The sequence below is a fragment of the Cryptomeria japonica genome, chromosome 8 (assembly GCF_030272615.1).
Source record: "Cryptomeria japonica chromosome 8, Sugi_1.0, whole genome shotgun sequence".
NCBI lineage: Eukaryota > Viridiplantae > Streptophyta > Pinopsida > Cupressales > Cupressaceae > Cryptomeria > Cryptomeria japonica.
The window spans coordinates 655030233-655057854 of NC_081412.1; the positions used below are offsets into that span (position 1 = coordinate 655030233).

Consider the following 27622-nt stretch of genomic DNA (forward strand, 5'->3'; position numbering starts at 1 on the left):
TTTTCAATAACAAATTAAATGTTAAATTGTGATACTTTGTATTTGTATTGGTTCATATAAGATCTCATGTTTATATATTCTATTTTTAATTGTTATACGCAATGTATATATTTATTTTTCACAAAATTATTATGGAAGATTCTTTATTTTAAAATTGGGACAACTTAAATTATATTAATTAGAGCAAAATGTATTACAAAACATATAATAATATATGTATAAATGATTTTTCTACTTGAAGATTACAAATTACGAAGTGTATCACTATTGATTTCATATATCACATATTTGGTTTTATATATATATATATATATACAAGATATAATATTAATTTGTTCTACTGGTAGTATGAATAATCACAATCGCTATAACAACTATTGAACCTTGTACAACTATTGTTGAGAGAATCAAAAAAATGAATTTTTGGATTCTAGACACTACTTCACAAATTTGTAATTATTGATTTATGAAAAAAATTCAACATTTACAACACCCAAGATTTTATAACTAGATGTGACCAAAACTTGCATATAATTGCATAAGCCCTAAATTAGGACCACGGAAAATCTACAAACCCTAACGAATTCCTTAAAACCCTAGTAATAATTGAAAGCGGGAAAAAAGCGCAAAATGGAACCTAAACGAAAGAAAGTGCAAATGAGAGTAGGAAAAACAAATGACAAGAAGGCGAAGAGTTTAGAGACATAGTCCCTTGGCACATGTGAGCATTACTGGCCTAACAACCCCAAAGTCTCAACTCTCGACTAATTTTAGCTTGCTTGTATTAGTTCAAGAATCTGAAATGATTCAATCTTTGAATTTGAGGTTTGAAATCTGAAATAATCATGGTTCAAACTCTGAAATAGAACTTCGACTATACAATTGTATTGCAAAACAACTGCTAAATCCAAAATTCTCTTGGGAGATAACTAAACTCCTAGACTTAGAGGAATTTTATCCAAACTTCACTTTTGCATTTCCTAATGCACTCATGAATACACTTCATAGGACCTCCGTAACATATTTGAACACTGGTGAACCTTGAACGAGCCAAAACGACTAAGACGAGACACGATAAAAATAAGCATACCAAAACAAAACCCAGACTGTGAAATCAAAACAAATATCAATGATTAGAGGAAAAGGGTTCGAATGTTGAAAAATTAGGGTTGTGTTCTTGAGGCCACAACAAGTCCTTTATCTACTTGGTTGTGGAAATGACCAGAAGCATCTACAGCTAGGCCTTTTCGAGATGATTTAACCTGATTCGTTTCATCACCTCCAAATGTTGAACTTGAATTGGACAACTTAAATCAAAATTCAACTTGGCCCAAAAAGGGTGGACAATTTGGAGATGTTGTCTACTTGACAAATTTTGTACTAAATTAGACAACCCACAAATTGATGTTGATTTTGGAATATCAGCCTCTAGAATCTCAAGTAAATTCTTCCAAACAAACACTCTTCAAGATTATTTTCTTTTTATAAAAAAATTTCTCATTTATTTCTTATAATCCTTAACCACAAATCAAAGGTGCTATCTAGGATATTTTTGTCTTCTCCACAGAGTAAGTCAGAGGAAAATAGCGCAGGGTTTTTCTTGTAGAAAAATATTCAGTAGTGTCAACAAGGATTGTACAAGCACCATAGATTCTTCCCATGAATATACAAGCAATATACATTCTTTCCATGAATGAATTTGTAGTTAACATGACAAACACATTGTTTAGTTAGATTTATAGTTAGAATAACAAATGAATTGTATAGTTATTTAAAATCCTGTTGAGTTCCTTGCATAAGAGAAATAATATCTTACAATGGATGGATAGACAATTAAAAAGAGCAGGGTCTTTCTTGGAGGAAAAAATTTCATTGGTGTCAACAATGATTGTACAGGCAAGATAGATTCTTGTGAAGAATAGATTTGTTATCACGATAGATGAATAGTATAGCCTTGGGAAGTTTGAAGCAAAAGAGAAATCATATCTTACAATGGATGCATAAGTAGGCTGGATGCAAAATGAGAGTATGTATTATTTTAGTCCACAATGTAGAGAATAGCTTCGTATCTTAACTTATGCCGAAATAGAAAACTGAAGTAAAAATATTCAAATATCTATAAATAACCTCAAGAGATTATGGCTGAAGTGGAAAAAATTTATGGTTTCTAGGATTAAATTCATGATGAAACAAGTTTTGTTTTGATCACAGTGAACCAAGACGGTTCTCAAAATTATTTTGTTGGTAATGAATGTGAGAACCTGGATACCTCGGACATGAAAAAATTTGATGTTGCATGATGAATAATATAGGTAATGTTGGAATTATGAAAGCACCTTATGGTTCTTACATAAAAGCATTGAATTTCATTCACAGTGGAAGCAATCATAAAAGAAATATAATAAATATTACAAATGTCAAATTTCATAATCAAAGCGATCGTGTCTTTACTTAGCTGACAGCTCCTATAAAATCCTATGAGTGAATATAATTAAAATTTGACACTAGTGAAACATGATATACTCTTCCAACCGGAAAAGCACATTGGTAATACCTATTCAATGACAACATGATATAATGTCAGGAAACAAAGAAAACAATATAATAAATTACATACCCGTAACAGGTTGTTTCTCCTATATTCTCTGATCCAAGTCTTCAATGCCAATCCATGCCTAAGAATATTAGAGCAAACAGAACTCTCAATGCATGGGCAGACCTAACACTACATGATTGCTTTATTAGAAGGAAACAAACGTTACCAAATCACCACATGATGCCATCACGCCATCAATCGTCACAGCAGCTATAAAGCACTGGCAGTTCATCTATTCATTTGCACTGTGACATCTTCTATTCAACCCAATAGCCATATTCAATCTGCATGGCGAATTCATCACTTTTTAAACTGTGTATTTAAGTAGAGGTTGAAAGACAAGTAGCACAATACATATTTGCATTTGTTAACCCTAACCCATGCATACAGTAGCTTAAATGACACCCACAACTATGTAAAAGGTAATTGGATGAGACCCATAACAACTCAAAAGATAAGAAACCAAACGAAAAAAACCATTTATTTAGGGGGTGAATATAAGTTTAAAAATTATTAAGATAGTCGTCAATAATTAGTATAGTAGCATGTCACATGTTCTCTCTAAAATGTTGCTCATGTTAATTTTAACAAAAGAATCTTTTAGGTGTTCTAACACTACTCTTTCTTTCACTTATGTTTTGCTTAGCCTACCACACTATTGATGAACGTATTGTCCTAATATTGGGTTCATTGTTTTCTCCTACTTATAACAAATAACATTGTTTCTATATCATAAAATTTTGGGTGTATCTTAAAAGAATTCTGTGTGTATGGCCTTACTATAAGTATTGCACCAAGCTTAATAAACTGGTAATGCTCTGATCTATACATATCAAGTTATCATATGGAATTCTATCTAAGCAACAAGTAAAATTTACATTCCTAGCTACTCATCTAATGAGTATAAACATTTAAAACAGTGGGGAAGAAAGGAATTGAATTCAAACGTTTAGAAAATTAAACCTGCAGCAATCGTTGATTCAAGTCATTGTGATATTGTTGCTTTCCAAGTGCTTGTTCAAAAATCAAACTCTTAGCCCTATCCCAAACATTAAAACTAAAGCTATTTCTCAAAATCTTTGGACTAGAGAGTAGAAAAATACGGTCAAAGTTACTTTTTGGCTCTGTGCATTTGCCCAAATACATCTGATGCATATAATGCAAATATAAAGATTGACAAGTTTAAAAGTCTGTATGCCTTTGAAGAACAATTTTTTCTGATTCCTTAACCAACAGAATGCAAATGTTGAAGGTAGCAAAAAGTGATTGCAATTAACTATTCAAATGTATTTGGTCTAGACTCTAAACTATTCAAACTTCATATTACCTACTTACCTAATACTTGCAATTAACTCCTAAGTAAAAAAACTTCCATAATAGATTGCTGTGATTTTACTTAATTATGTCAACATGTAGTTGGCAGCTTGATGGAGAAAACGACAGCTAATATTAGCAGGTGTTGCACAGTCAAATCACTACAAGATCAATATTTGTAATCCTTAAAATGAAGGACTTCAGAGACCGACCAAAATCATCACCATATTTGCCCAGTATGATTCAAAATTGGCCTTGCCACAAACAAGATATGCCTTTGTGCAGCTTGCAGATTCTCCTCTCCCCAGGCCATGTCTCAAGGATACTCTGTTGCAGTGCTAGCTCGAAGGAAAATGACAATGTCCATGGCTTGATTGCATTCTGTTTATTCATTGCATTCAAGTTGTTGACGGCTTCTTCTTCTCTTTGATCTTCAGAGAAGAAAAAATCCAGGAACTGTAACAGGAACAGTCCTCTGCAATATCATTAGTGTAACAGTGTACCCAGCTATTACCTCAGGAGGGACCTTGGGACCATTGAAACCAGGACTTACAATGCTGGGCTTCAGCACAGTGCACTCCATAGGACACGATGATTATTCAAAGCTTTATAGCAAGTTGCAATATCTCTTTCAATAACATAACACTTTTTTAATATATCATGCAGAGTAGCCAGATACTCCTTTGCCCTTCCCTAGGCATGCGTATCCCCATATCCGAAACAGATACGTATCTGATATGGCTCGGATACATGTCAGATATTGTACCCACGTGTGCCTAGAAAATCTTGATTTTCCAACCATGATGGATATTATGTGATTTGATTTTTTACAATTTGGCGTAAATCTTCTTAAAATTAATTTTAAAAACTTCATTCATGCATTTTTGAAAAAAAATGGTATAAACAAAACCTATATCAAATGAGAAAGACAAATGAAATGCTTTTTTCAGTGAACCATTTTTTGGGGTTATTTTCCAATGCAATTCTACTATTTTCGCATATTGTAAATTGTTAAATCAACTTATAATTATTTATGTAGCAATTATGTGTCTATATTGCTTTTTAAGTAATGAAAATCTCCTCTAATAACTTAGAAAATTGTGTTAAATATGTGTATGTATTTTTTATGAATTTCGTATCTAGCCGTATCCACATCTGATACTGTATCTGTATTTGTATCCTGTGTCCATGCAACTTTGACATCATGTGGTCCATCAGTTAAAACCTCGGATTCTATAATTGGAACCAGGGCATTCTCTTGGCAAATTATTGCATAGCAGGCTAACCAATGAGCACTCTGTTGGACCATTTTTTAGCACTGCGCTCCACTTAACAAACCTTGCCCCAGCTTTGTAATCCTGCTGACATCTTGCTGCAAGCCCAGTATGTCCCTGTGTTGTTGTTTCCCCTTTCGTAACATCCTAAGCAACTGTTCCCTTAATACACTTTTATACCAGGTACTACTCTACCTTCCTGTAGTACTTCAACAAAGCGCTTGCTCCTTGTTATTTTCTGGTAATGAGTTTTTCAAAAAGTGTAACTCCACTTAAATAGCATAAGAGCACCTCGAGCAGTGAAGTGTAATTCTTGAATTGCCTGATGATTGGCCTCTACATTCTCAACAATTATGCTTGCCAGACGTTTGCTAATGGTGTCAGTACACTGATCTGCTGCAAGGATACCCTGTCTGCGAAGAAATCTACTTGGCAGTTGGAATGAGCTCCTCTACATTATGAAAAGAAGAAATGTTATTTCAGTCAGGGAATTCGACAAATAATGGTAACTAAAAAGCTAAAGTTGTCAGGGATTCCTGTAAAGAATAATGTAACATTCAGAACATTAATTATGCAACTCAAAACTTCGTACTTCTGGGTATGTGTTCCTGACCAAAGGGCGAAACTTGTTTCTTAGTTGAGTTCAAAATAAATGTCGTGAATTTTTTCTACTCATATTATATTGGACGAAAGTCAAAAACTTTGAGTTCCTTCCTGTATCCTATCAAATAAGAATATATTATTTACTAAAGGGGAATTCAGAACACTTAACAAAACTAAACCCTTTAACCCAATGAACACTACTTGGACTCTGGTTTTTCGTATATTTCCCGTCCATGCTATGTTCAATGAAAAAAACGAAACACTTAAACTGAGCATTTTGCGTGCTATTTTAATACACAAAGTAATGAAAAAAGCAACACCAACTAGTTGTTAACTAAAATTCGAGCTTATAATTTCGGGGCTCGAATGCTAATCCATAGTTACTATGATGCCGAGTCAAAATCTGAGTTTGGCTGCAGAAATATTAACTTAGCTGGCAAATTATATGAACCAATGGATTATTGGCACAGAAATCCTAAAATTATATACAGATCACGTAAAAATTCTATTATATTTCACAAATATTCTATACAATGCAGTATCTTAGCTGTCAACAATAAGATTACCTCCAACCTTGTAGATATGATACGGTAACCAGAAGATCAAATCTGGGTCTTGATTGTCATACACAAAGCATCCTGCTTCGTTTCATTGCAATAAGAATACAAAGGACAAACTACGAGGAAGGGAGGAAGCAGCAGAAAAGACAGAGCAAATAAAATTTCTTATCATATTCCATGCAATTGAATTAATAAGAGAGCATTCAACAGAGCAGACCCAAAAGAGTGTTATTGATGGAAAAAAATGTAAAATCGGCAATCAAGGAGAAGTTCAAGATTCAGAATTCATGGCTTTTATCAAATGGTTTTTAACTTGTGAAGGAATTCAAGATGCAAAGGTCAAATATTATGCCAAGAAAAATACTGTGGAATACTTCTGGAAAGAGAGTTTCTTCCTTCCAGCAATTGAAAGGTTTCTTTGTGAGTAAAAGTATTTCAATGAAGAGATTAATGAAGCAATAAATTGTTCCTTTACCCAAGTAAATCTTAAATTAAATTGAACTCTTGTAAATATTTCTGCACGTAGCATAGCAAATCTGAAATGAAGGAATCCTGGAATATCTTATTGTAGAAAAATCCTCAATTATAAAGAAAGAATGTTAAGCCAATCAGCTTCGGAAATGCAAATTCAAGCATAATTTCATTTGTAAATCTACTTTCATATCGACTGAGAATGGTCATGAGTTATTCACATTAAGAAAACGAAGTAAGCCTGAAATTACTAAAATGTCAAAAACAAAAATGGCAGAAAAATACCATAGCAGGCAATTCACTCCATCATTGCATTAACATTGAAAAAAACTAGTCCCCTGCAAAGAAGATCCTGATCACCAAAAAAAAAATGACATGGAAAGCACTGTGGCTCAAGGATAGGCATTGAAACTTTCAAATAGTTATCGTGCAAAAACATATAATATGAAACATTAATGTTTTAAGCTTATTATGACACTATGCCTAAAAAGTTATCTGACTGGAGATAAAAGTAGGAAATTGACCTACAGTCTCGTTGACAAGAAGTTAATATGGCTACTATTGCAAATAAACTTAGAATGTCAAGTCATAATCTAGAAAATATAAATGCTATCACTATGTGGAAGAGTACCCATTGAGGATTGCTTTTAGATGTCATATTTCAAGTTTTTGCTGTCTAGACTTACCGGTTAATGATGCAGACCAATTTCTGAACCTGCAAATTAAACCTCAAAAGGAAAACATCTGATTCTGATCTAACTCATGAAAGATATAACTGAAAACAAAGACAGAATTTCAGACGGGATGACAAACATTCTATCCATATATGAAAATTTACAACAAAATATTATAACATCATTTATTCTCAGAAAATATCAAACAACACAGTGATGTGTAATCTTACTTAACTCCAATCAGATCTGTATCCCCTGTTCTGTGTATTCTATCCCCTGTTCTGTGTATTCTATCCCCTGTTCTGTGTATTCTACATTCCCATTCGCAAATCTAACTCCTCCTTTATTTATTCCTTTTGACTGTTACCTAAAAACCTATGAACTGCCTCCCAAACTAACTCAATTAAAAGCCAATTAAAGATAGCTGTCAACTGAAGACAAGTAAAGAGATAACTACAAAACAGAAGTCTACAAATATAATGTTGATGGTCCTAAAAGACTGAACCACCTCCCAACTAACTGAATGTGGAAGGTGACTGTAAAATGCTCCGCATCATCCTTTCCTTATCTAAAAAACAATTAGGATTTCTTGGTTCTTCTGGTTCTGGTTCATAGGGTGGAGCAATTTGACTATATTTAAGCAAATCAACTTTTGTGACCCAAGAGTTCTAAGAATCCAGAAAGCCTTTCCATTTAACAAAATATAGCGATAACCAACAATTTGGTATCTGATACTTGTGCAATCTGCTCCCCTCTTCTTCTTTGGTAAGTGCCTGGTCCAGCTGTCATTTCCCTTCTCATTTTGTTCATCTACCACTTGAACATCACTAGTTCCAGCTGACTGAATAAAGCTCAGCCACATTAAAGATAGGATTAATGTCTAAGTCCTCTGGCAAGTCAGTTTGGTAGGCATTGTCATCTATCTTCTTTATGATTCTGCAAGGTCTAATCTTCCTAAGCTTCAACTTGTTGTAAGCACCTTGGGGGTACAATTTGATGGCTTGTCCTATATTCAGCTTAGCAAACCTACCTACTTAAGGGCATCTATTGAGTGAATCCTCTCAGCAACTTATCCAGTTGGCGATGCAGTCTATCACATAGTTGTCGATTCTAGTCTAACTTTCAGTTTGTCTTTCCTAGGGCACCTATTGAGTGAATCCTCTCAGCAGCTTATCCAATTGGCGATGCATGTCTATCACATAGTTGTCGATTTTAGCCTAACTTTCAATTTGTCTTTCCTAGGGCACCTGTTTGAGTGAGTCCTCTCAACAACTTATCCAATTGACAACATATGTTCATCACAAAACTGTCAATTTTGGCCTTCTAAGACATAAACGCGATTTTATTTCACATAGAGGTGTTTCAATAACCTAAACGCGATTTAATCCAACCTAGACGTGCTTCCTCAGCACAAACATGGCACTCTTCAACTATTAGATTGCTTGTTAAGTGCCAAGGTATTCTCCAAGATTGACCTGAGAAGTGGATACCATTAGATTCAGATTCGTGAAGACAATGAGTGGAAGAATGCCTTTAAAACAAAAGATGGGTTATTTGAGTGTCAAGTGATGCCCTTCTGATTGTCGAATGCCCTAGCTACCTTCATGCGAACAATGAACAAGGTATTTAGCTTGCACATTGGCAAGTTTATCATAGTTTATTTTGATGATATCTTGATTTTCTGTAAAAATAAAGACGACTATGTAGAACATTTGAGAAAAGTGCTTACATACTTAGAGTGAGAGATTGTTTATGAATCCTGAAAAGAGTGAATTTTGCAAAGATAATTTGTTACTTTTGGATAGTGTTATCTTAGTATGGGTCCAAAAAAAGTTAAGGCTATTCTTGAGTAGCCTGCTACTCAAAGTATTATTGAGGTGAAAAGATTCCACAGGTTGTTCAATTTATATAAAAGATTCATTACGAATTTCAATGGCGTAAGTGAACCAACAACAGATTGCACAAAAGGAAAGGTTTTTACTTGGATAAGAGCATTTGATGTGAGCTTTGAACAACTCAAAAGGAAGGTTATTAAAGCACCTATTCCTGTTTTGTCTGATTTTGAGAAACTTTTTACAATGGATTGTGATGCTTTAGGCATACCTATTGGGGGAGTGTTAAGCCAAGATGGTAAGCTTGTGGCTTTTTCATTGAGAAACTAAATGAAGCTAAAAAGAAGTATACTAGCTATGATAAGCAATTCTATGCTATGGTACAAGTAGTGAAATATTGAGACACTATCTTCTTTCTACATTGGGATTTCATTTTGATGATCGAAAATCAAGCCTTAAAATACATAAATTCATAGGGTAAACCATCCCACAAGCATGCCAATTGGGCTTCATTCTTGAAGGCCTACAAATTTATTGTAAGCATAGGAGTGGCGAAACCAATGTAGTGGCTAATCTCTAAGCAGAAGATGTCATTTATTGGTTCTAATGAGTCATGGGCTGGTTGGTTTTGAAGAAATGAAGGGTGAATATGCTAATGATCCATATTTTGACAACATCTATGCAATTCTAAGTGTTCATGACCATACATGTATTTATTCCTTTGAAGACTTCTTATTGATTGATGGATTTTTGTTTAAAATATCTTAGCTTTGCATTCCACTTGGATCAAGAAGAGAAAATATTGTGAGAGAGATGCACTTAGGTGGATTGAATGGAAAATTTGGAAGAGATAAGACTTTTGGATTAGTGAGTGAGAAGTTATTTTGGCCTAACATGAGGAGACATGTAAACAAGTTTGTTGTTGCTTGTAGAATGTGTCAAATAGCAAAGGGGGATTTCAAAATCCAGGTCCATATATGCCCTTACCTATGCTAAGGGAATCATGAATTGATATTTCAATGGATTTTGTCTTGGGGCTTCCTCAAGCTCAAAGAGGTCATGATTTAATTCTTGTGGTGGCGGATCATTTTTTCTAAAATGACCATTTTATAACTTGTGAAAACAAAATATGCAACTGGCAGATTTGTTCTTTGGGGAAATTGTTAGGTTGTATGGCATTCCTAAAACCATAACCAGTGACAGGGACAACAAATTTTTAAGCCACTTGTGGAGATTCTTATGGAAAAAAGTGAACAGCAAGTTACAATTCAATTCAACATACCACCCCCAAACTAATGGCCAAACTAAGATGGTGAATAGGAGTCTAGGAAATTGGGGGGAACAAATTTGTTGCTGTTTGGAGAATGTGTCAAATAGCAAAAGGGGGTGTCAAAATCCAGGTCTATATATACCCTTACCTATGCCAAGGGAATCATGGACTAATATTTCAATGAATTTTGTCTTGGGGCTGCCTCAAACTCAAAGAGGTCATGATTTAATTTTTGTGGTAGTGAATCGTTTTTCTAAAATGGTCATTTTATGTCTTGTAAGAAGACAAAATGTTAGAGTAAAGTATTAGTTTACTTGATTAATTAAATCATATTGATTTAATAATTAATTCACCTTTTCTCTATTTCACTCAAGCTAAATTTAAGAAGTTAAACTTAAGAATATTAATAATTAATTTATTATTAATTATTAATTGCTTTTAGGGTTTTTCTTTTTAGGTTCAAATGATCTCCTTTTATAAGGATTGATCCCTTTTGTAATTGTTTTATTTGATTATCATTATTGCATTCTTTTGCTCTAGGTTTTCAAAGCAATCTTTGTGTTTTATGGATCTTCCATTGTTGTGATGGGTTATTTGCATATAGGGATTCACTGGATTCTATGAGGTTGTATTCTACATCTTTTTCACAAAAGATGCAAGTCAAGTGACAGATTTGTTCTTTACGGAAATTGTTAGGTTGTATGGCATTCTCAAAACCATAACGAGTGACAGGGACAACAAATTTTTAAGCCACTTTTGGAGATTCTTGTGGAAAAGTGTGAACAGCAAGTTACAATACAATTCGGCATACCACCCTCAAACCGATGGCCAAACTAAGGCGGAGAATAGGAGTCTAGGCAATCTATTGAAGAGTTTAGTTGTAACAGTCCTAGAAAATGGGATTTGGTGCTACCCCAAACGAAATTTTCCTATAATTCCAGCATAAGTAGGTCTACAAGTAAGTGTGCATTTCAAATTGTTTATGGCACAAATCCTAAAGGAATTGTAGATCTAGTTGACCTTCGAGTAAACCTACATAATAGTCGAGAAGCTACTGATTTTGTGGAAAATATCCAAGAAATACATCAAGAAGTTAGGCTCAAATTGCAGCGCATGAACAAGCAGTATAAGAGTGCAGATTTGCATCGAAGAAGGAAAATCCTCCAAAGAGACATGGTCATGGTACATTTGGACAAGGAAAAGTATCCCCAAGAAGATTGGGCCATGCAAAATTATGAAGAAGATAAATGAGATTGCTTACCAAATCAATTTACTTGAAGACCTGGATATCAGCCCTACCTTTAATGTTGCTGATTTATACTCATTTACAACTAAAGTGAATAATGACCAGGCGGAAGATGAACAGAAAGAGAAGGAAGATGATCGTTGGATCAAGCATTTGTCAAAGAAGAACAAAGAGCATGCGGAATGAGTGTTGGATACTAACTAATGGCAACACAGTCCAAATCTTATAAACTGTATTTTGTTAAATGGGAAGGACTGACGGAGTCTTGGAGTCTTGGAGTCTTACAACTCGTGGATCATAAGAAGCCGATTTGCTGAAGTTCAGTCGAACCACTCCAAAACTAGGAAGTTCAGATTTTATGAGGAAAGGAGGATGATGCGGAGCTTTCTCCTTACATTTATATTCCCTATTACCCGTCAGTTAAATTGACTTAGGTTTTTTGGGATTGTTATTGGTATTTTTGAATTAGTTCTATTGCTGTCAAACAATTGTCATGCCTTTTCTATTTTTAGATGGAAGAATAACAATAGGACTGAACAACTGTGCTGGCTGGGAGAGCTGTACAATAGGTACTTAGAGATAATTTTAGGGGTTTTTCGGGGAAGAGTTTTTTGGTAGATGAATAGAATAGGGAGTAAGGAAAAAGGCACGCAGATGACAGAAGAACTAATGGAAAACTGGATAAAATTTGTATGAAAATCCACTAAATATTTTCCTAAGAATAAATAGAATATAAGTTCTTATGGTGTATTGGAGATATTGACAGACTGGTTCATAATTTGCCTTCTTGAATCCGTTCTTGCTTTCCCTTTTATCTTCATAAACTAAGTCTGAACAGAGTATATTATTTCTTTGAAGACTAACCTGTAGGCTCAGAAACTGGTGTGCATCAAAAAATAGCATGTTAACGAATCCTAAAAAGACTTAACCGCCTCCCAACAAACTGAACGTGGGAGGGAACTGTAATTGCTTAAAACAGAATATATGTGTCAGGTGGCAATGCAATGGAAAAGGAAAATAAAACTCGGATAGAGTATAAAGGAATGTATAAATATGATAAGTTTTAACATAGAAATAAGCACAATGAAGTCTATTAAAATTGAACATCTCTCTTTTAAATAGTGATAGAATTCCTCCATTATTGCATACTATTACAACCTTAAATTCAAATCTATCTACGGGGATTTATCATTACACTGCAAATTCTTGAAGTATATTCTAGATTGAAAAATATATTTAAGTGGAGGATGAGCAACATGATAAGAAGTCATATTTGAGGGCAGTAAATGGTAATGGAAGACACCAGTATACTCTAGATTGAAAAATATATTGAATGCTAAAATTTTAACAAATTATCTCAAATCATTCAAAAATTGCAAAGAGTTTTATTATCGGATGGCTTAAATCACACACATTAAGCTTTGACTTCTAGGTTTAGAAGTGTTAAACACTCAGAATTGACTGACATTCTCTCAACTTAATATGTTGCTTAATGTGTGGGGTTTAAGATTGACCTTCTATTACCAGGGAAGACAAACCAGCATTGCAAAACCATAGACACTCATGTAAGAAAAAATTAGCAACTGAAAAATCCCAATAGAAAATCAAATCCAAATTTCGTACAACATTTTCTCAGGAGCAAAATTACTGGGTAATTACAATAATGTTTTTGGCAAAAGCAGATGAAGAACCTTATAAGGAAAATTTAATTACTACCCATACCTTTTTTCTCCATATTTGACTATTCTCACCGAACCAAAGCTACAAAGTGGCTACAACCCCAGCAATTGTAATTTCAGAATTGAAGATTTCTTCTTTCCAGAAATCTGCAAATTCAATATCCATTAAAGAGCCCAGAAAATTAAAAAGTGCTATCAACTAAAACTTCTTTTCAAAAATCAACAGACGTGAGCACATCAAAATAACACAATCACATGAGACAAAACAACAAATCCACCTCCAGAAATTTTGATTCCCTCAATTAGAGAATCATGAAATACTCGTCTAGTCGTCTGGGCATCATCTACAAACACAAATCTAGCGTAACCAGACACGACAGAAGTATTGGAAGGTTTCACTTTCTTATGCAATGCATTAGAAGGAAACCTTTTTGTTTTTCCAATGCTTCCCTGCATAATGACTTCCGACATTACTGGGTTTGAAACAATCAGACCTTGTACTATAACAAAATCTGATTCATCATCACCCACAACGTGTATGTGTCTGTTGTAATCTCCCAACTCTCCTCAATAGTCCTTTGAGGTAAAAAGACCAACAACTTTGCAGATTGCTGAATCAGTCACCCTTGTTGCCCTGCCCCAATTACAAATTAACCTCAAATCTTTGCAAATTTTCGGTGTTAAACCTCGATGCCCAAATCCTAAAAATATGCATCCTCTAAGCAAAACAGATATTCCAAACAACGAAGCCCAGGCTTTTCCTTTTACCAGTTTTAAATTTATTACACAATCCACAAACTTTCATGACAACAAGAGGGAAATTGGCTCCTCACGTCAATCATCACGCACTCCAACGTTGTTCAAAATTTTGTACAGCCTATCATCAATCAATTGCTTTTGTTTTTAACTGTTGAAAACCAGCTCATCATAGCACATCCATTGGGTATTTGAACGTTTGAAATTTTGAACGGCTAAATTTTGAAAACCAATATTCCTTTTCTTGGGGGGGGGGAGGAGAACACCGATATTTGGATGATTACATATTTGTGGGGATTAAAGATAATTAAAATTTCGAAGTTATTAAAAAAGTTTTATTTTGTGAAAGGTTTACTAATCAAATTCATGTTTAATTATGGCTAAGATAATATAATATAAAATTTACATATGTATAAAGATGGTCTAGAGGTGAGAAAGAACTTTAAAGAAGTTTTTTATCTAGGATCTTGAATCTTCTATCTATTTTGAGAGGTGAGCTCGACAAAGATATGTTATCTTGTGCATTAGAGAGTCCTAGTGAGAGGGCAAAGTGATAGCATAGGTCTTCTTGTATTTTTGAGTTCATACTAGTAAACAGTGAATAGGAGACAATTGAATGGAATGTTGTTCATGGTCAATACACTACCCTAGCAATTTTGCTTCTCCTAGAGGTATTGAAACATCAATTTCATAATTTTTGTTTTAATATAAAAAAAGGCTAAAAATGTAAAGTACTTTCTCATTAATCTTAAAATAATCTAATCTAATTAACATAAATAATTGAATTATTATTTTTCATAAATGAAACAAAATGAACTACAAAAAGCAATAATACTCTTAAATGACTAGATAGCATAATCCCCTAACATAGTAATTGGAAGATCTATGGGCTCATTATGAAGAGGAGAAAAGATGTTGTCAAGATCTTAAAGGAAAATCCAAAATAATCTTTTCAAGTATCAAAGTTGAGCATAGGTAACACTTACAATAAGCAAGTCGTAAGTGATGAAGTTTTTCTCATGATAGAAGGTCTTGATAAAGTAGATATCATAGAACGTAAGCTAGCTTGGATTCAATCAATTTCGTATTCATATGGTTGAAGTGATATAGCTTAAGCTCATGAAAAATATTCAACTTATGGGAGACAGATGAGAATGCACATGGAAATATGTGAAGAAGATCAAGTGAGTAATAATTAAATAAGCATCAAAGCTTTGTAACCAATATTTTAATATAAAGTCAAAGGTAGTTTCAACCATTCTTATAAATGTGGCATTTGTTATGAACTATTAAATCCTCATAATGGAAGGTACATCTAAGGAGACGAGCTTGAATTGTCTTTACATCTAACATCATTAAAAGCCAATCTAGAGAAGATACGAGATTCTACACAATCTTATGCCTTTCTTAAGGAGGCAAAACATTTTGATCTATCAATGCTCTACATGGGAAACAATTATATTACCAACAATAAGTGACTACAAAAGGTTGTGTTAATTGAAAGATAGACCAATGTCAAAGCCAATCTTAACTCCCTTAAGAAATTATTTATCCATTCTAAAGGCCTTTCAAATGTTTTAGCAAATGTGTCTCTAATATTGATTAGAACATTGGCTATATAAGGAGAGAATATATGACACGCCTTTATAGATTTTCTTATCATAGGAAGATCCCAACAAGATATGATGACTTAGGAGAATCTTTCATGATCAAATCCTTTAATGAGTTAGCACCACACTCTTGGGACACAAATTAGTTTTTGACGTATAGATGTTAATTTTGTCATTCCTCCCTTTTCTTAAGGAAGATAATAGATATATTCCATACTAGAAACTTTAGGATTTTTATAGTTATTCCAAATAAAATTAGTCAAATCACTATAGATAGCTTTAGGCAAGGCTTAACAAAACAATATCAAACATTTGTAGCATATAATACTTATTGAATACTTGGTGGTTAGTTGTAAGAAACAAAGGTTTTGCACAATCCAATAAGCAATTTTAGTCTCAACTCTTTATAAAACATGCCTACAACGCACAAATGAGGAGCCATCATAGGTAAATAGGATGCCCAAAACCTTAAACGTTTGACTTGGTGAATCCTTAAATTGCAATTTTAACAATGTATGCATCATTATTTGTCAATAATATATTGTGTTTTGTTCTTGTAGGTACCTTAGGCTCCACAAAAAAAAAAAAAGTGAGATCTACAAAATGACAAATATCTAGTTGGCTTTCTTGTCGTGAAAAAAAAAACCCCTTGATTAAACCTGAAATATTTAGATTTGAACATGATAGAAAAGAGGCATCAAACCCTCAAACTTTAAATTTTGCAATAATAAAGGAATGTCTAATGTATTCATGGGCTTTGTATTCATGGGCTTTCTCAAAGTGTAGCTCGATGAATGAAATTCACTATTATAAGTTCTATTCAATTTGTTTCTTTATAGGGGGAGGATACTAGTAGCCACCCACTCTAACTTCAAGCACCCTAAGCTTCTAAACGATACATCAAATTTTGATTATTTTCTTTTATTTTCTTCAAATGCAACTTAAAAGTTTATAACTATTGTTTTAGTTTTTGGCTAGTTACAACTAATGCATGAAGATTTGTTATGCACTCAAAGATCAAAAAGTGGCCATTTCAAGTTGATATCCAATACATATTCTACTTTGACTACCATACATAGTCCTTTATAATAAATGTTTTGACCAATATTTATACACAAATGCTCCAATAATAATACAATTTAGGTATCAATAAAACTACATAAATCTTCCAATTTAATAGTTTATTTAACTATAGACATACAAATGAATAAAGATTAATACATATAAAAAAATTTGTGACCTTATTTAATTGTATTTGATTAGCAGAACATGAATAGCAACTTGATCACCTCTGTCATGTTTATAGTTTTGTCTTGTTCTGATTTATTTGTGTTTGTTTGTACTTCTGATATTGCTTTAACAGGTCTCTTGTTGGGCATATTCTACAGTCTTTTGGCATCTTTTTTTTATTTTTCGTCTTATCCTTGTCACCCTCATAATGATGCAGCAGGCTCCTTATTTGTGGTGGGTTGTAGCTATTTTGGCTCTAAAACGACATGCCTCTACATGATGTTGAAGGCATCCATTCAAGTACGACAAGTCCATGAGATCAACATTCCTAGGACCCACAGATGACATGAAGGTATTTGTGGTGGCGATGACGTGGATGATGTTGTCTTTTTGCGTTTGATGGAAAATCTTGCTCGCGGTTAACATTTTCCCAGTCGATGTCACGGCGATGCGACGGTTACATCGGGCGAGGCGGTTAACATTTTGGCGGCCACGCATTAAACATTTTTGGTAACCGGCTTTTTTGTGTCCACGAGGTGACTAACATCAGCGGTCACGTGTTATGTGCATAGTTTTTAATATTTATTTTTTTTAATTTTGAATGAAAACTCGATTTCGCAAAATTTTTGGATATATTTCATACAAGAGTTGCATGTCGAACTCTTATCATAGAGGAGGAGAAAATATTCGAAGAAATCTATTAAGATCATGGCATCACAATGTCCCTGGTTGAATCACTAAGCGAAGGAGTTGCGCTTCCATTGGAGTTATAGGCATGCATTGTCAAAATATTTGTGGCTTGGAAGGGGAGGACAAAAGTTGACCGCATGCATAACACGAGTTGTATGGGTATATTGTTATCGCCTGTTAACATGCAGATTTTTTCATGTGCAGGGAGGAGGTATCGTAATGCATAGGTGGGTGGGACATTTGAAGATTGTTGTGTAGGGCTATGGCGGCATTCGTAAATTCAAACCCTAACAGATATCGATAGTTTTATGAGTGTGTCATTGGGAGGTGTCAAGAGGACAATGATTTGGGTGGAGGCTTAGGCAGTTGCAGTAATTTGAAGCCCTAAGACATTCAATATTTTTTTTTTATTTCATGTCATTTTGTGTTATGTCTGTGAAAATTATTAATCATTTTGCAGCATGGTCGTGTCAAGATACCAGGGTTCATTGTTTGTGGGGGGTGAATTCACAAAGTTGGTTCCCACTTTCGCCAACAAAGGAATTTGGTGAAAGTGGGAAGTTTAATTTTTGAGGGGTTCGAGCGAAATAGGCATGTTCGCTTGAACTACCCCTTGGAGTTCGAGCGAACCTTGTTGCAGTCATGGGTTCGCTCGAACCGCAAGTGGTTTTTGGGTTCGAGCGAACCCACTATAATATTATTATTTTAAGGGGTTCAAGTGAACCCCCCCTTCGCTCGAACCCTTTTTCAGTTAGGTTTTTTTAAAACATTTATAAATAGCGAATGTGATAGTTAAAGAGTCATTGTCAAACTTGTCTTTTTCTGTCTAGTGGGGGTTGGATCGAACCAGTTGTCAGCATCATGTCACCGAGCTTTGTCTGCAGCAGCTAGCGTCTTTCATATTTCAGTTTTTGACCTTTATTATATCAGGTGCACAAAATAACTCTTTGTTTGGTTTAATAATGTCTTTTTTTATTAAACTAATAAATAATTTGTTTGTTAATTTATTTTTTTAATTAAATAATTGTATATAGTTATTGTTTTTCATCATTTTAGAAAAATGTTTGATAATTTATTATTTTTCATTATTTTAGAAAAATGTTTGATAATTTAATGTTTTGACTGAAATTTGTCAATTTGTTTTTAAATTTACATAACTGTATATATGTATTTTTTTTCAACATTTTAAAAAATTGTTATGAAAAACATAGAAAACTAAGGTAGTAAATCATAAATTAGAAAAACATTAGCAAAAAAAGAAAATTAGAAAAATGTCACAAACATAAATATAATAAATTAAACGTTAGAAAAATTAATAAATTTTAATTTTAAAAAACATTAGAAAATTTAAATAACAAATTTAAACAAATTAGACAAAATAAATCCTCTACAATGTGAACCATTTTCACATCCTATTACACGCACAACATGACCCCTTAAGACCACATATGCCCTGATGACACTATACGTTCCCTTAGGACCATAGAGGATCACATATAACATACTAGTGTACATATAACAATCCCTTTAGGATCACATAGTGTCCTAAGGGGTCATATGTGGTCCTAAGGGGTCACACATGTGTTATAACACATGCATGACCCCTTAGAACTGCATATGACCCCTTATAAAATCCTAGTGTGAACGACATACCCCTTAGTCCATCACATAGTGTCTTAAGGGGTCGTATGTTGTCCTAAGGGGTCACGCATTCATTAACACATGCGTGACCCCTTAGTAGGTCACATATGACCCCTTATAACATCCTACTGTACTTATGACATTCCCCTTAGGATCACATAGTGTCCTAAGGGGTCATATGTGGTCCTAAGGGATCACACATGTGTGACCCCTTAGAACCGCATATGACCCCTTATAAAATCCTAGTGTGAATGACATACCCCTTAGTCCATCACATAGTGTCTTAAGGGGTCGTATGTGGTCCTAAGGGGTCACGCATGCATTAACACATGTGTGACCCCTTAGTAGGTCACATATGACCCCTTATAACATCCTACTGTACATATGACATTGTCCTAAGGGGTCATATATGGTCTTGAGGGGTCATGCATGTGTTATAACACATGCGTGACCTCTTAGAACCTCATATGACCCCTTATAAAATCCTAGTGTGAACAACATAACCCTTAGTCCATCACATAGTGTCTTAAGGGGTCGTATGACATTCCCCTTAAGATCACATATTGCAGATTTAATACTTTTATAATCATATGGGCCCAAATTACAAAAATACAATGACCTCTTTTTTTTTTTAGATATTTAGTTCAATTACAAAAAAATTGTCAAAAAATTTAGAGACTTGTTGCATTCCATGTTATATATCATGTTCTTGAATTTTTTATGTATTTCAAAGATTTAAATATACATGTGTTAGATCTCTCTATCTCTCTGAAATATATGTTATCTCTAGATCTAAAATATATGTTATCTCTAGATCTAAAATATATGTTATCTCTCTCTCTCTGAAATATTTGAATTTTTAATGTATTTTTTGAAAATGAAAATGATCTCTCTCACTCTCATGAAGATTTGTATGTATAATCTCTCTCTCTCTCTCTCATGAAAATGATCTCTCTCTCTCTGCTTACATATTTATTTTAACTTTATGACATGTACCTAGATAGATGGCATCCCAGGATATACCTTCGTAAGCTCCTGATCAGGATCCACCTGCACAGGCTCCTGATCAAGAGCCACACATTGATGTTGTTGATCCTCCATAGCAGGATCCCCCCTTGCCCGACATTGCTATTATTTTTTAGTACAGTGATCATGAGTTGCATAGGTTGAGGGCCATATTAGATGACCCTCATACTGATGGCGTGTACAAGAGTACATGCACATCCATTTTTTATAGTTTGCGAACATTGAGGGACCACTTAGTTTCTCACACTTCATTCTCACCTAGGGTTATAGAGGATATATATAGACAGTTGAGGAGTGAGGTGAGGGGTCCTCATTCTTTTGTTGATGTGGTGGGGGTGATCTCGAAGGAGACCATCAAGGAGAGATTCTTTCCACAATATCAGGAGAAGAGTAAGGTGAGGGGATATCAGGTTACCAAATGTATCGACCCACAGGTTGCATCATTGATTTACCCACGCTTCTTAGCTGCCCATGGTCATTATCCTAATAATGACTAGATACCATTATACTTTGCACAACAGGTATTTGCTGAGGTTCATTGTTAGATGAAACCAAACTACCTTGATATTCCAAGATATTATGGACAGGGGAGGGGCAGGATTGTTGATAGAGATGCATATCGTAGGCGTGATAGAGCTCCACCTAGACACAGGGACCTTGTTGGCCAGAGATTTCCTGCAGTAGTCCCAGCCATGGCCCCCATATCGAATCATGTTGTGATTGCTTCTCAGAGAGAAGCAATTGATAGGATTGGACAGATTGCATCAACAACAGCCACCATATCTTCTGACAGGATGGGCAGATATATGACGAGTCGACCACGTTCGCGATCATCCACAGATCATGCATCTTCTAGTCATGGGGGGCTTTAGATTCAGATGATCGGTATATTACTCCTGGCATCCCCTCCCCAGATGAGGTAGCAACTATAGTCGGAGGTAGTAGACATGTACAGATGTCACAGTATTTAGCCAAGGACCTACTACATACTTATAGTTTTATTTCATCTCGACTTGGGATACCATTGGTTGCTGTTAGAGAGGATATTCTCAGAGATGGTTGGACTATAGCAGCATCGACGCATACCCCAAGGCAGTCACAACATTCTCATCACTCTATGCATGCTCCAGGCATTGAACCACCTACAGATCACTCTGTTGCTGCAGAGGAGGAGCTATGAGCTGATCAGGTCCATATCACAGATGAGGGCCGCTTGGATTCATTTGAGGAGGAGATACGAGTTGATTAGGTCCATATCACAGATGAGGGTTTGGACTCATTTGAGGAGCAGCTGAGAGATTTGAGCCATACTGGGTTTATGGACATGCTACTATAGTCAGACACTTCATCCATGATGCCCACTCATCTAGTTAGCCCCTTGCACTCCTTAGTGATACGTACAACTAGAGAGAGATATGCAGGCACAAGTGATGTTGTTGATATAATCACGGGACAGGATCAAACTATACAGCCTACTCTAGGTGATACATAGGTATGTTCATGTACATGTGTGTTTAAATTTTTAGAAGATATGTATACATGTTGTAAATTTGTAGGATAAATCTATATATATATATAGATCATGTTTAATAAATAATCTAGTTCTAAGTTTTAATTTGTAGATCATTTAAATTGATCGTGGACTAATCCTTAAATTGACTGTTAGCTCATGTCACTCCTTCCTTGAGCTCTGAACGTGTGCGTAGGAGAGATTCTTTAGATGATGTTAGTGGACAGGTTAGTTATGGTTTTTGGTTCATATATGTACATGTATGTATACATGCATGTTACAATGTATATTTAAATTTTTATTTAACTCTACTTGGATTTGATGTACATGCACGTCTAGAGAGATAGATATATTATTATTATTATTTAAATAATTTATACTTTTGCAAGACTCTCCCTCAGATGGTCGCTTAGTTCGTAGCCGACATGATCCCTGTTGATTTGCTCTAGACTTTATAGCTCATTTACATTTATCGTTTTATAGACTTTCATATTATATATATTCATGCGCGTACATAAGTTTAGACTAGATTATACTTTATACCTGGTTTGTGTTTGATCAGATTATATATATTTCATGCATGTACATGGAGTTTAGACTAGATTATATACTTTATACCTTGTTTGTGTTTGATCAGATTATATATATATATTTCATGCATGTATGCAGTTTAGAGTAGATTATACTTTATACCTAGTTTGTGTTTTATACGGATTATATATATTTCATGCATCATGTATGAAGTTTAGACTAGATTATAAAACACTAAAAGAGAACACGTACCAGTTATCTCCCAAAACACTCTATATGGAATGGGTTTGTATGTTCTCGATGATGATTCCCTGGGACAATCAGGTTGCTCAAAGTGTTTCTCACACCATTCAACAACATCATGTGCACCTTCTATATGATCTCCTGTGTACTTTATTTGATGCTTTCTTAGAGTGTGTTTGATACAAGCTCCTACACAATCATGTTCACCCTTTCCATGACCACTCTCAAAAAAACTCCAAACATGTGGTATTTTGTCATTTCAATGATATCTACATAGTGCATAAAATGGCCTCGAAGATTTGAATTGTGTCGCACATCCATCAGACCAAAAAAAATGTTTAACTATTGTTATGCCTCTATCTTTCAAATATTCAAAAAACTTCTTAAAGCAATGTTGTACAAAAAGTGTGTCATGCTCCTTATCATCACTGATATAGAAGTGGTGCTCTTTCTTAATGACATGATTTTCAAATGTACTATCAACACCATCCAAATTCATTTGTGCATGTCGATAATACACATGCACCAAAATAGTGATTTGCTTTGAAAAGTAATACTCTAATTGAATCTCTTTTTGATGTGCAAAAGAGTAATTCCTGTGAAGTCAACTATAGATAGAATAGTTCCAAGTGGGAAAGTGTCTCTTAATCTTTTAAATTGTTCTACTTGCCACTTGGCAAAAAAACCATGGCATATGTATGGTTTTATCAACTTACGAAAAAATTTCCATAAATGTTTCAATAGGTATTTCCTCTTCTATATAATCTAGCCTTGTAGATTCCTTTCCAAATTTTGTTTCAAATTTTTTGTACTTGTAACTCTTGCAATTTACCATCTTCCTCGTGTCAGTATCTTCATCTCTCAAAGGCAATTTAGCCAAGTCCCCGCATGTTCCACAAATTCCTCTTATGCAATTTATTTGACCGGTTGCATTATCATCTGATTTATCACATAAGATGGATGCTATGAATTGACTTGTTCATTTAGGAGGAGCATTTTCATAACCATCACTATCTTCTCTAATCTTTCGAAACATCTGATAGTACAAGTCAAATTCTATGTGATAACGACAACAACAAGTTTTGAAAACTTTGTTTAACTTCACATAATATGGCCTTAACCATTCAAACATGGTTTGACAAATCTTTATATGAGGGTTTGTTTTAGTAAACAACACATACAATTCATGTTTTATTGTGTCTATCCAATATTTTACATGGAGATCATAACGATCAGGACCAATCCTTTGCTTGATAACATCTCTACTATTTGATGAAGGATGGGTATTATCATTCTAAAAACTTGTCACAAAGTTCCTAACAACATCTTCAATTCTATCAGAACAAGGAGCTCTACACATTATTGCCCAATTCCCTTTTGAGGTAGTATCATCCAAAATCTTTCTCCTTTTAACATATTTAGATATTGTCCTTCTACTAAAACCAAACTCAGATGATAGTGAAGAGATTTGTCTTTTTTGAGGCAATCTTTCATTTACTAAAGATGTCAACATCAGTCTTCTTGAAATTGTCTTATCTAGTTTTCGAGATTTTTTACCAATGTTCACCAAACCTTTCTTAACATTATCAGCAATATATTTTTGTAGCTGAGAAGTTTTCCTCTTTTGACTTGTTGTATCTATACCCAACAATTTCATTGGATCTATTAAGTCTTTATGAGTAAGTACAATTGATAACAATTGAGCTTTTTCTAGTGTAGTATCAAGATTGTTGAAATGAGACATTATTTCTTTTCCACTTTTATTCATTGACCTCCTTTTAGTATGTCTAGGTTCTTCACTGAGACGTTTCAACTCATCCATATCCATTTCAAGTAAATGATCTAAATTTTTATAAGAAATATTTCTCTTCACCTATTTAGCTAGATCCACAATATGCTCATCCATATTAGTGGTAGGAGGTAAGGAGCCTGACCCCTCTCCTTCAAAGGTCTCCATTGGTTCAACTTGGACAATCTCCTCCCTATGTTCATCAACTATATTGTGTTCTTCAATAGGTTTGTTTGGCTCGACTCTCGCTTCAGAACTCCCTTCTTCTCGAGCTTGTTCTACACATAATTTAAGAGTTTGTGTAAGGTTCAAATTAATCTAGATTTTTCAATTAGGTTTAAGAATAGGGGTGAATTTGGCTTAAAGCTTTGTGTTAAAATTATCATGTTCAATTTGGTTTATTAAATTTAATTACTTTCAGGACCTTACTGTTATAACTCTAATTAAATTACTTGTTTAGGATTAAAGTTCAATTTGTTCTTAGGTTAGGATTAGGGGTCAAATTTAAATTTAACTTGTGCAAGTAGGTTTAGAGTTAGAGTTAAATTTTGTTCAGTAATTTTAATATTTCAAGAAGATGATAATTATTTTAATTTAATTTTTTTTCTGATGTTTAATTCTAGATTTACACATGAAGAATTATAATTAGTTTATTATTATCATTTAATTTATGTTATTCCTTACGTATAGTGTTAAGGTTAAATTTTGTTTTGCACTAATATAACAAATAAACATAAACATATAAAGTGGAAATAAATATTGATGAGTTATTTTGAAAACCTCAATCTCTAATTTTGAGCACTAATTTAACACATAAAATAAAATTTTGATAAATTAGAAATTCCAATTTTGAAAATTAAAAGTACAAATATTTTGATGCATGCATACGATAAAGGTGACCTCATATTAATTTGTTATGGACCATAATGTAGGTGGACTATAATTTGTCACATGTGCACGTATATTTAAGACCTATTATTGCATAATAGACCTCCTAATCTAAAATATTTTTGCATACGTGAAGTCATATAAATAGAACCTAAATTATTTAACATGTAATAGGCTATAAATTTATGTCACATTTAAGACCTATAATCAATGTAATAGTCCTAATAGGCCTTATTATTAAAATCAATATGACCACATATGCAAAAACATTTCACAATTAATATACTTAACTCCCCTTAAGACAGATATATTATGTGATATTAAAGGACCTATCACATGAAATTAAGTACATGTCTTAAATATTCAATATATATAATTTAGAACCTAAATTATGACATAATAGGTCTTATTAATTTTATGACTTAATAGGTCTTATCTATTATAAATGGACTTAATTATATAGGAGAAAAATGCAATTACACAACAAGCAAGTTGATGGAATTTGAAATTTGCAAATACACATGTATTATCTCAAATTAATTATGCTTTCCAATTAAAACAAGATTATTTTTAATCCTATTATTTCCAATTAATTTAATTAAGATTTTTTAAATTAATTTTCATTAAAAATATTAGATAAAAAATATTGAACTAATTAATACTAACAAATAAACACTATTTTTGGTACGTAATACATATTAAATTAAATAGAAATAAAATTAAAAATACATACTTGCATCATGATATCTTTGTCTTCTTTGTTCTCGATATCTTTCTTCCGTTTCGGGAGAATAATTCCTTGAAGTCTTATTTTGCCTTCTCTTCTTGTTCCCCATGCTTTTAAAAAAACCTTCAAATTATTGCCCTCAAAATAATTTTCAAATGTCTTCTCTCATCCAAAAATGTGAATTATTTTAATCATTTATGTTATAAAAAATGAAAAAAATTATGGACATTTATACGACTCCACAAATGAAAAAAAATAAAAATTTGCATCGGCTAGAGTTCGAACGAAACCCGACAGTTAAAAATGGTCGGGTTCGTTCGAACCTGGCCATTATGAAAAAGTATGGGCCAAAATCAAGCCCATGGGTTGAAGCGAATGAGGGTTCGCTCGAACCCCTTATGGTTCAAGCGAGCCCAATTCGATCGAAGTACTGTTCATTCGAACCCTCCTGTTAGAGGTTTCTCCCAAAAAATTTCAGAGTTATGAAGAATTTATGACTTCGGAGCTCTGGTTCAAAGCACGAATGAAATAATCTTGATAACCCAAAAATATTAGATGGTAGTACTCGGATCAAGCTTTCCAACGAGTATAATTTTGTTATATTTTGAATTTATTATGTTCTTGTTTTTTTTAATTTTATGGAAAATTGGTTTTTCACCGAACATGAACTTCTCTGTTCAAAGCATTGGAAAAAATAAGAAACTAATTCAAAAAAATTCTAAAAAATATCTAAGCCCCTGGTATTGATGTCTTCTTTCTAACAAAAAAAATAAAATTGAATTTTGATATATATATAGAACAAGTTATGTGTCCAAACTTAAACCTATGTCTAAATTATAAATGGTCGGACTTCAAAACTTTATAAAATGAAAAATATTGAACATATCACTATCAAACCAAATGCAAGCCTTGGATATTGATGTTACAAACCAAAATTCAAAATAATTGAGTTTTTATCATTTATAGAAAAAAAGTTATGCATTTCGGGAGGCACGTCACTCTTTAAAAATGTAGTTTGTTGTAAAAAACTACTTTTCGAGGGAGATGGAAATTTTTTTTAAAAATCCTTCAAAAAAATTTGAAAAAAATGTATATAGAATCTAAAAACAAAATGCTACAAATCACTAATTTATATCATCTTCAAATTTTTAATAGTTTAAAAGTTATAGTTCTCGGAAGTTGAAGATTATTTTTAAAATGTACATCTCAGTGTCAAAAGTGGCAAAAAAGTGGGAACCATTATTGTGAGTTCACCCTAGGTTGGCAGAGTGAAGAAGATCTAGAAGATTTTAAAGGTATGTATATTCCCATAATTATATGTGTCATTTTTCCATAGTGAGCAGAGCTATTAAATATGAAATGCTCATTCTTATACACGCACATTAAAAGCCAAAAAAAAAAACGTCAGCATGCACGTGTGCGCACATGTGTGTGTGTGTGTCTGTGTGAATATGAACACACA

General features: G+C 33.6%; 1 pseudogene; it reads right to left on the reverse strand.

Moving 5' to 3' along the window:
* Positions 1 to 4130: 4130 nt before the first annotated feature.
* On the reverse strand, positions 4131 to 13990 carry LOC131052004 (fructose-bisphosphate aldolase, cytoplasmic isozyme 1-like; annotated as a pseudogene).
* Between the last annotated feature and the right edge of the window lie 13632 nt (positions 13991 to 27622).